A 12,152-nucleotide genomic window follows, 5' to 3' on the forward strand; every position below is an offset into this window, starting at 1 on the left:
TTGTAAATATTCCAATGTCTTGAAATGAAATGATGAAATATAGGATATTTACATTCATTCAATACTCTGTAGTTCATTAACAGTTGTCCCATTTGTGTCTAAAAAGCCTATATTGATACTTTAAAGAAACATCTGAGAATTTGATGATGTTTTTGAGCTCTAAAAGTGTAACCTCTAAGCAATATTTCATTCCTTGTATTTGTAATAATTAAGAGATGTGATATTTGTAAATTAACTTGTAACGACACATTTAAAGGGAAATATCACCCAAAAATGAAAATGTTATAATCATTTATTTACCCTTGTGTCATTCTAAACCAGTGTAACTTTCTTTCTTCTGCAGAACACAAAAGAAGATATTTTGAAGAATGTTGGTGCCCCCATTGACTTCCATTGTATGGTTACAAAACCACTGATACATTTCTGAAAATAATATATTTTGTGCTCTACAGAAGAAAGAGCCATATACAGGTTTGAACCTTGTAAAAGAAAAAAATAATGACAACATTTTAATTTTGGGGTAAACTATCCCTTTAAATGAACTGTGAATGGTGAAAAAAGTACAAAGAAATGTTGACTTAAAATATGGGCCTGCCATCGGTCAAACTGCAAGTCCTGCTCCAAACTGACATCATTGGTCAAGCGGATCAAGCTGTGTAAACAAACACAACGAACTGAAAGCGCCACAGTGTCAACCTACGAACGGCGTACTCCCAGTTGTCTCTGTGCATTAAATCAGAAAACGACACACTTCACCTTTGAGTGTCAAACAATCATACCAAACCGGCTTTCTTTCCATTTGTTTCACTAAAGTTTCCATAGCAACATGTCCGCACCATCCCTCATCTTTTTAAACTTCATAATTCACCACACACATTCACACACATAAACATGCGGGCGTCTCCATCTACTGAAGCAGTCACATTGTTAACTCTGTTACTATGGTGAACTACACACGGCTCGGGCCAGCGGAGCTGTTATGGTCGTACTTCAGACAATAAAGGCCCACAGCTCTTGCAGTGCTCAGCACTTTACTGGGCCTTTACTGTTCCTGACTTTAAAACGACCGCCCCACAAAGCAAAAGGGGAATTTGAAGGGAAAATTCCTTCAGAAGTGCTTCAGTACAGTTTGCTGACTTAGTTTCGGTTTGAGTTTCTGTTGGAGATCTACTCATGTAGTTTTAGATTTTGTTGATGTTTTACATGAAGACGAAAAAAGATGACAATTTTCTGCTGGAAAATATGTCTTAAGCTACATGCTTTGAAACACTACATTAGTTAGTCCAGCTGGAAGAGAAACAACAAATCGGCTACTATAGCTTAAAAGGCTGGTTGTAACAAAAATGAAAATTCTTTCATAAGTTACCTGTCATCATGTCATTTCAAACCTGTTTGACTTTCTTTTTTCTGCAGAACACAAAAGAAGATATTTTGAAGAATGTTTGTAACCAAACAACATTGACCCACAGTGACTTCCAAAGTATGAACACAAAACCATTTAAAAAAATATCTTCTTTTGTCTTCCACAGAATAAATAGGTATATAAAGGAAACTATCCCTTTAAAATGGTTGAGCTGTTTTTGGCAAATTAAACCAGCCAAAGAAGAGCTTCGTTCAGGTAAATTTGGGTAAAAATTGAGAAATTTCTTTTCATTTGTTAATTATTTTACCTCATGTATTAAAAACAAACTTTTGATATCCATAAGCAATGCCTTAGTATTTAATATCTGACGTAACAAGCTAGCAAGTGTGGCTTTCACAATATCAGACAATTCACTCATGATTATCGTGACCAAGAAATCTGATTAAATCAAAATATCTGTTTAAATGTTTAAAAAAATAATTCAAATATTTTTCTATTATCACATGTTTGGGACACAATATTGTTAATCTTGGATTTTACTATCAGAATTATGACACCCCTACTATCTTGTTGTCTGAGGGTATATGCTTAACTACAATTTCACGGACACCATAGTACTCGCTTTTATTTTCTCAAAAATGTGATGATGTGTGATCGGATGTGAATTCCACATGAATTGTGGAACCTTAAAAACATGGCCACGACTCAGAACCCTTCTGGTCTAGACGAGTGACTCGTGTGACACTGGGTATGTTTGTGAGTTAGTCACAGACAGCAGAGAAAAAATAAATCTCACCTGATACTGTCAAATCCACATTAGAGTAGCTTTGGTCATGATATCATTACCCAACCATACTTGTTGTTCACCATCTACATTGGCTTTTCTACTGAAAGCAAAATTAGAAATTGCCTCCAGGATGTTGTCCCAGAACATGTCAATACTGTCTCACAGAAGACCAGGTGTACTCATTTCTGTATACTGGCAGACTCATAAATTATGAGTCATATTATGTGAGGCACGAAACGATACTGCGACAAGAAAAATATTTCCAATAGTCCAATTTGGCAGCTTTTATATAAACCTGTGACAAGGAAAATCAATGGCACATTAGTATTACAGTGTGTGGAGAAGACACATGCTGAGAAAAAAACATGGCTGTATAACAATTACTGAGGCAAGTTATGCTACATGATAAACAATTAGCAAAGTGTGTTAGCGATAGACGGTTTCAAATCAACAACATAGACAGACGTTGTGACCTAAATCTAACTTCTGGGACATATCTGCAAAGAATAGAGTCCCTGTAGATTATCTCTGATTACAAAACAAAGAAATGAGAAGTAAATCACATTAGATAGCAAGTTAAAAGTGTTCCTAGCCAGTATTATTTTGGGTTACCAGTAAAGGAACCGTTACTTGGCTAAACTTAAATATGACAAAGTTACATGACTCATTCAACAAATTGTTCTTTAATAACATTAATATACAATCAAATTCAACACATTTTTTATTTAATAAAAATTATTATAAAATAAATCAATATTAATATAATATAATATTAATAGATATTAATCCAATAAATATATATAGTTATATTATTAGCCACTAGCCAAAGACAGACCGGAAGTTTACTTCCAATGTAACCATCTTTAAAAAATGTCAGTCAATTAACACACCTTTTTTGACCAGGACTCCCTGGAAGAAGAGATTTACATCTCAATGGGACTATCCTGGTAAAATAACAATACAATTAAAATAAATAACATAACATAAACAAACATAAACAAATCTAGACGGGCCAAATAAGCAGTCACGATAAAATGCTCAATTATTTAAAGGGTCATTCAATGAGCCGCAAATGTTCTTATATAGTTTTGATAAAGTTTACTACAATTAGACTATGATTTTTGAATCGTGTCCAAAATACACCTCCTGCTTAACATTATGTTTGGTTTTTAAAGTAGTGAAGCAGAATAACAGCAGTCTGACAGTAAGAAGGTGAATCATTGATCTGTACTCCGAGTATGCTGGGAACATCAGCACCTCCAGGCATCCACCTCCAGCTCTTAGGTAAAACAATACGGAGAAATATTTACTGTCTACATCAAACAGAAAAAACTTGGAAAATAGAGATGTATCCTTGCCGTGATATTCAGTTTGTTAGGTTTGCTCTGGAATGCTGTGGTGTAGGTTTTGGCTTTTAGTCAAGGCAATGACAGGATTTGCATTTGAATATACAGCGGCGGACAATATTGCATTTCCAAATTTTCTTTTAATCTGCATTTCTAGATGTATTGTGGCCATTTCAGTCCAGAATCTGTGGAATTTCAACCAAATTAAACCTCAGGAGTAACATAAAGTCATTCAACAGCAATGTGAAAGACTGACAGCATGACAAGATGAAAACTGTAATAAAATCCAGGTTATTACATGAAAAAATAAATGTTGAACTTTTTCTAAATACATGTACAAATATGACTAAAGTATTGCTTATACATGAATATGAACTTGTTTTCTTTGCAATATTTGAGGTCTGAAAAATACAGAGCATCTTTTTTTATTTTAGCCCATTTCTCCAGTTTTCATTTTCTGAAAATAAATGCAAATAGAAACAATCTTTTATTTGCAATTTGAGAGAAATATTCTTGTAATAAGATGATTGCATAAGCAATCTATGGGACTGTTTGTGGAGGAGGACATGCTCAACCTACAATCATTGAGTCATAAAGTTTTGATTCAAGCACTGATAACTCATGGCTGTCATCAGTTTGGGGGGCGGGGGCATTCATCTTGAGATCGTGAGATCTTTAGAGCTGTTGTGGAACTCAACCAATGGGCCCAAGGAATCATCATTTAAAGTAACAAATGAAAGGCATATATATAATCCCCCTATAGCTAAACTTGTACAACATGGTGCTTGCAGTTCCAAGGTACTAGGTTGTTAAAGTCCCAGTGAATAAAATAAAAATAAAAAGTTTATTGATGACAGATTTTCTATCCCCTTTAATCTGATCTGTCGTGATATTTTCATACATTTACATTTCCATGTAGGCATTTGGCAGACGCTTTTATCCAAAGCGACTTACATTGCTTTATCCTATACATTTATACATAGGTATTTGCAATCCCTGGGATCGAACCCACAACCTTGCAATGTTAACGCAATGCTCTTACCACTGAGCTACAGGAAAGCTAAACACAACACATAAACATTTATTGGCATTGTTATACTTTTTGTAAGGATTGTTATAATGGACTTTAGTTGTTTTGTTTTTAGTTCTGTGAGCTTTGCTGGGCTTTTGGGCAAGATATGACCCTGCACTGTATCTCTCACTCCATCTCTCTCTGTTTGCTGGTCGCAGCTCACAGATAAAAGAGAAAGTGCTGATGATCACAGGAAATAGCCTTTTTTATCAAAGGGAGGACCTATGACTCAGCATGGGAATGCACAGTCCAGCACTCCCTCACACAAACACGTGCAAGAGTTTTAACCCCCGATCCACATTCCTATCATCTCCTACTTATCCTGTCCTATGTGTTAAAAACAAATTGTAACACAAATCGGTCAAGAAACTAAAAATTGCCATCCATGATGATGGCAAATGATAATATAGGTGAGCATTCATTAAACACCAGACACAGAAAAAGTAAATGAAGTTGTCAGCAGGCATAGCTCATTCTTGATATTGACTCACACTAAACTAAATGTATTTTATTTTCTATTCACACACAACACACTTGTTGTAGTGGAGTTGAGTAGTAAGATTAGAGAACATACGAGGAGAGCAAGCATCTCTGCAGGACGTCATCAGTTGTGAAGTGGTTGGATGGAAGTTAACTGCCTGTGTGTGAAACTAATGACAAACCCCCTGGAGTTTGACAAATGGCCTTTATATGAGCCACAGAGCAAGAGGAAAAACATTCACTGCCGTGAGGAGTCAAAAATTGGGGTCTTCGAGGTTAAAAGTGACTCAATAGACTTTAACTTTCATTGCTTTCATTGCTCAAAGGGCCAGGTCCAACCATAAATTCCAAGGCAGGAGATTTTTGTGACACTGTCCTGTGAAGTGTCCATTCCTTTTAGTGAAATCTGTCTAGCAACAACGTTTTTCTACACTGAAAGAAAATGATTATATGCCTACGTAGATTTTATGAAAAGAAATTATTCAAATATACAGAACAATTATGTTCCTGTTTTCAACAACAACAAAAAAATCTTGGGAATAAAATCTACTAATTTTGTTTTTTTAAGGTTTGAATTATTATGTTTGAGTAGTTTTATTTTAACAAATTATTAAGTAAATCCAACTCAATTTTATCATGTTAAACCCATTTTAATTAGTCAAATTAAGTGTACTTATTTATTTTGTGTTGAGACTATATACATTTTATTTGTAGATATAACTACCTTGGCAGTTAATCTGTAGTTCCCTGCATGCTTTGTATCTGAATAAGAAGATACATTTTTCAGATTAACTGTCATTTAAGTGTTGATTTATCTTTGAGATTAAGGAGAGTTTTGGTATTATTTTTAAGATTTGTTTTTTAAATTGTTACCTGTTCAGAAGAGCGGTGCTTGCACGTAGAGGGAGGCACAATATTAGTCATGAAGTTGTTTCACTTGCTAATGCCAGTACATAGACCATCAGTCACTTCTCACTTGACCTTCTATTTTTTAAAAGTATTGTATATTTCAATATGAAAGTAAGTGAAGTTTGAGTTAGACTCATGTCTTTGTTCAGCGTTATTTCTTCTGTTTACTTGAATTAACATTTACTTGATATTTTAAAAACTAGATGTATTTAATGAGTAGAATTTACTTTATTCTGGTTCGTAAATTGTACTTGAATTATAGCAGCAAATTTTACATAGAAAATGTTCGTGCAAATTTTTGTGATGTCTTGCATCAGTTTATTGTGATTTAATGAACAAACTTTTCTCAAGTCGCATAAATGTCCTGAAATTTCAAATAAGCACCTCCTGTAGGAAGTAAAGCTATACTCTCATAATTTTGCAAAACGTACCAAAATGAATGGATCATATAACATGTAAAGATTAAATACTGGCTACACATTAGTAAGTGTACTAGTCTTTATATAGGCAAGAAAGACTTTCATCTGGATCCTTTAAGGATTCTGGAAACTTTAATTTATTTCACTTTTTTTTACTTTTTTCAACAGGTTGCAATCTTGTACACATTTACACACAAACTGAGAAAGTGACAATACACAATGTATCAAGATTGCTGAACATATCGGGATACACAAAAACTTTTATTTTAAGATAATACAAAGCAAAAAAAAATGTTTCTAGAAGATGAATATTCAGTGAAATTAATGCATCTGTTACTATGTGTCAACTTCACTTGAAATGGTCCTGATGTATATGAAAATAGGTGGATCTGCGTTTACTTCCAAAAACATTCCTGCTTTGTCTCATGACATCATTGGCTCCAGATTCAGAGATTGTAGGCCAATTTCATGATGAATTTACACAACTACTCTTTATTTCTCCAACAGTTCCAGCTTGTTCAGTAAACGAAAGGGAATTCAACCAAGTTCTGTTGAATGTTCATCAGAGATGCCAAGCATAACACATCCTGTATTTCTGTCTCTCAGCAATATCCTCTTTACCTCAAAACTCTACTTCCCACAGTTCATTTCAAGATAAAGACACAGCGTGGTACTTTTCAACAGCTTGATCAGCACTATAACCTCCATTTGCTGTAATGTCAGGGTACCAAAAAACGACTCAACAATCATCAATAATGTAGGCTAGAAGAGACACCGAAAAAGAATCAGATATGGTATATATAGAGAGTATTAAAAAATTTGAACAACAGAGTTGATTTTTCGGAATTATAAAAATGTAAAATGAGTATACATCATTCTGCGTGATTAAAGGTCCTGTGTATAAATTTTAGCAGCATCTAGTGATGAGGTTGTGAATTGCAACCAATGTCTCACTCCAACACCTCCCCCCTTACTTTTGAAACACTACAGTGGCTGACACAAAATAAAGATGCCGTCACGTTTTCCCTATTTGCTAAAGGAGATAACGTATTTATGAAACGCACTCTGTAGAGCAGCTTGTCCATTTAGGGCTACTGTAGAAACAACATGGCGAATTCCATGTCAGGGGACCCGTGGTGTATGTAGATAGAAATCGCTCATTCTAACACTGGGTTCACACCAAACGCGATTTAAGCGTTTTGCGTGAGTAAATTACATACAAAGTCAATGCAAAGTTGTTGAATGTTGAAAAATATTTGTCATTTCGCTTCACTAACGCAATAACAACCAACTTTTTCCACGAATAATAAAGAACATGGAATGCTTTTGTAACCGTTTGGTAAGATTACAGCATAAGGTAATAAAAATCATAAAGCTTTATTATGTAAAGTCTTTATACATCTCTGAAGACATGTTTATTATATTGAATTTCTGACAACACGTCCTCCAAAATATTTACACACTGGACCTTTAAATGGGATTTATATCATACCAGTAAATAAGACTGCTTTTTTGCTTGTAGTCTCCAAATTCATTCCTATCTTTTTCCTTATTTCTCTCGCGCCAACTTAAATGTCTAGAGCACAAAGGCAAGACGTCACGTACTGACAAAGAAATGCTACAATAATCTCAGTCCGGGGAGTTGTGTTCTGCAGAGGCTGTTAACCCTGCTGGGTTTTGGGAATGGGAACAGCGGGCAGGCACATTCCAATAGTCTGAGACAACAGCTCAGAGGTGATGTTGCTTTCTAATAGGCTAATCACATGCCATGTGCCTCACTTATGCAAGTTGGTGAGTGGGTGCAAATAAAATTGACGTCATTGGATGTTTACAACAAGCGTTCATTTGTTTGCTAATCAAGGCCAAACCTGTGTAAGAAATTTGGCATATTCCATTAAACCTGAATTTTGGTGGAACACAACCAAATTTGGATTGATGGAGTCTGAGAGAACAGGAGAGCATGTCAGGTTAGGGGCCTGCTTAAATTCACTGTCACATCCTTGAGTTTAGATGGAAAATGTTTAGTTTTTGGATCTTGACATGACAAGCATGGGTGTCGTTGAATTGCTAATAAAAGATAATTAAGAAAATAAACTGTGTTTACTTTAACCTCATCTTGCGATGAAGCAGCATGATTAGGTATGATTAAAATGAATTTTTTAAGGAATTTAAGGGGGAAGAGCCTGGGAAATTGTTTGAGTTTTGGGATCATAGAAAACATAGGGGGGGGGGATATTTTAACAGCTTTAGAAGCTTGTCCACCAACATCAGATATGCATATCATACGTCCCACTGACTTTTTTGTAACAACAAAGGGGTCATTTTATGAGATAAACATGTTAAGATTACATTTCCAACCAAACTCATTTTATGTAGGTACCCAGGGACATTAAACACTTTTGCTTGCTTATAGCCAGTATTGCACTTACACTGCTTTAGCGTTATGCTACATCCACACCACTAGGTGTCAGTGTTAATGTGTTAAAGGGAGACTCATCCAAAAAATTTAATTCTGTCATGAATTACTCCCCCTCCCCCTCAAATTATTGCAAATCTGAATAAATATCTTTCTTTTTTTCTGTTGAACACAAAGAAAGATATTTGTAAGAACGCTTGTAACCTAACAGTTCTTGGCCACCATTGACTGCCATAGTGGAAAGTTTATTTTATACATTTCTTTGTTCTGTTGAGCACAAAAGAAGATATGTTGAAGTATAAGCAAACATTTCTGGGATTCTTTTACCAAAGTGCCGCTGTAGGCAAGGAAATGTTGAATATTATTATTGTTCCTCGACCAACGGGCTTCTTAAAAATTAGGAAAATTCCCATGACATCAATGCCAAGGTTTTTTCCAGATTTTTTTCCAGATTGACGAGAATGCCCCCAAGTATTTATCTGTCTTTGATGGCCCGGTTTAACCCCATGTAATATTTAGTTATAGTCTGAGATTCAGTTTGAGCAATCAAAAAATATTTGTTGTTTTATCCAGAAAAAACGATTTTTTTAGCTGTCTACAAGATGTTAGACAGATAGACATTAACTAAAAAAAGTTTATTTTATTATTTTTATTTTAAATGTATTAATTGTTTGCTTGTTCATACATGATTTACCTATTTGCTTGTGTTTACAGCTTAGATAATATGTAGTAATAGTAATGTGTTTGATTTAACTAATGTTATGACTCCCAAATGTGGTAAAGAAAATATCAACCATCCCTCTAATGGCCAAATACACAAACACAGGGCAAAATTTCAGGCAGATTCCTGTGGTGCTGATGTCATCATAACTGTTTTTCATGATCTCTTTTTGTGATCCCATTAATTACAATGTCTACATGCAGGATAAAAAAAGACATTCTCATGGCCTGAACGATGGCACATATACCCGCGCACGAACGCGCTGACCATGACCAAGTGGTTTCCAAAATATCTCCAGGATATAAAACACATTAGCAGTAGATCACTTTTGGAATCTTTTGGATTACCAGTTACTGATTTTATGTGTGTGACAAATGTTGTTGACCAAATGGATTTTCATAGATTATTCTGCAGAACTTGTATGATATACATACATTTCATGATCTGGTGTCTGTATAAAAGACCAGACGGTGGAAGAGATGAAAAGTAATGTATCTCCAAAAAATGATATATTATTTATACGAATAAACATCTATTTTTATGGTATTTTTATGGTTATGGCCTAATATTATAAATGGATTATACCTCTTTAGTCTGGATTTCACAGACGGGGTTACATATTGGCTGTGTTTCTGTATGTGTGTTTGGTTAAAGACAGCTGTTTCTCATAAGTTCATGTGACTGAAAAAGCCTGCAGAGACTGCAGATATGTCATGCGATGAGTGACATAATAATGTGTCAGTTCTTCAAGGGTGTGCCATAATAAAAGCCTTGGCACCATACACAATACCTTCAGATATAAACATAAACTTTATTTTTCATTATCATACACTAATAATACATGTGAAATAGCTATTTTTAAATTGAAGTGTCGTGCTCCATGATGGCATCTTCCAAATGTTACAAGCCCTGTTTTAGGTTTCAGGGTGCCGAAGTGGCCGCGGAAATTATATGCTCTCCGCATAGTTTGGCGTCTTCTTGCGTTCAACGCTGCAGGGTCAGATATACTTAGCAGGTCCAGTCCTTTCAGTTTAACATCTGAGCTCCTTGAGAAACCCAAGAGGGACCACACAAGCTATTAAATACAAACAGCCCTGACCGTACATGGAGGCGCTGAGTAGCGTAGAACCAGGAAAAACGATTGGGTGTGAAAGTGCGAGCCTGAAATGGTTCGGACCTCATAGTGAAAGTGCTGTGGGTTCCTGGAGGAAAAAAACATGAAGTTTGTGGAGTGTGATATTCAGGAAATGGAAATGCCCAAGGTGTAAGTAAATAGAAGCAGGTTTAAGAATTAAGAGACCATTTCAGAGTCCATTTTTTGGATTTTACAGTTGACTATTTATAGGTATGTGTTTAGGTAAAATAAGAATTTTCCTTTCATTCTGTGAACTACTAACAATATTTTTACCAATTTTAAAATAAAAATATTGTTTCTTTTTGCAGTTATTTGCAGAGAATTTTAACTGGAGAAACAGGTCAAAATAACATGAAAGATGCTCTGTATTTTTCACCCTCAAATACTGCTGAGAAAACAAGTTCATATTTACTGTAAAGCAATACAAAATAAATATTTCTACATGTGTTTAGGAACAGTTAAAAAACAAATGTGATAACCTGAATTTTTAACATAGCTTTCTTGTGTCTTTTCATGCTGTCAGTCTTTCACATTGTTGTTGAATGACTTTGTTACTCCTGAGGTTTGATATTCAACAAACATTGGACTGAAATGACCACAACACATCTAAAAAAAGGATGATTAAATGAAAATTTTAAATGGTCTCTTCATTTTTTCCGTGACACTATATATGGGGACACTAGATAAATAGAGATTATTTTATACAGTAAGTACCAATAACAATATGTAGAATAATATTTTTGATAGCATATTAATTACTTAAAGAATTATAAAAAAGTATATGGAAATGTGAGTTAAAGTGATAGTTCACACAAAAATTGAAGTTCTTTCATCATTTAAGCACCCTCGTGTCATTTCAAACCTGTATGACTTTCTTATCTGCAGAACACAAAAAAAGATCTTTTGAAGAATGATGGTTTTCAAACATCTGTGGGACCCCATTTAATTCCATTTATATCAACACACAAAAACACATTTCTCAAAATATCTCCTTGTGTGTTCCACAGAAGAAAGAGTCATATGGTTTTTTTGTGTGAACAATTCCTTTAGCTTTTCTAAATAAGTCACAATAACAGAGACTGAACCAACCAAAAACTACCTTAGGTACCTTAGACTACTTTCTATATATATCGGCACTCGTTTTGTATTATTTTGTCTATTATATATATATCAATGTACCATAATACAGCAAAATACTTTTTTATTATTTTATTATTATTTTACTTATTTTTTTATGTTTCGGTAATTCAGCAGGGTTTTTTGGTAAAGCATTCCCAATATGCCTTTCGGTTCATTAAATTGATATGATCTGAATTATTTAAGATTTAAAAAAAACTTTAAAAATAGTAATAATGTGATGTTAGTTACCTGCACGCTAATGCTACAACGAAGCTGTTTAGTAAACCTTAATCATGAACAAACACACAAAGGAACATATACAAGATATATGTACACATATCTTTAATGCCAAACACTGTGACCATATAAAATGTGCAAAATATTC

This window comes from Triplophysa dalaica, chromosome 24 (genome assembly GCF_015846415.1).
Source record: "Triplophysa dalaica isolate WHDGS20190420 chromosome 24, ASM1584641v1, whole genome shotgun sequence".
Classification (NCBI taxonomy): Eukaryota; Metazoa; Chordata; class Actinopteri; order Cypriniformes; family Nemacheilidae; genus Triplophysa; species Triplophysa dalaica.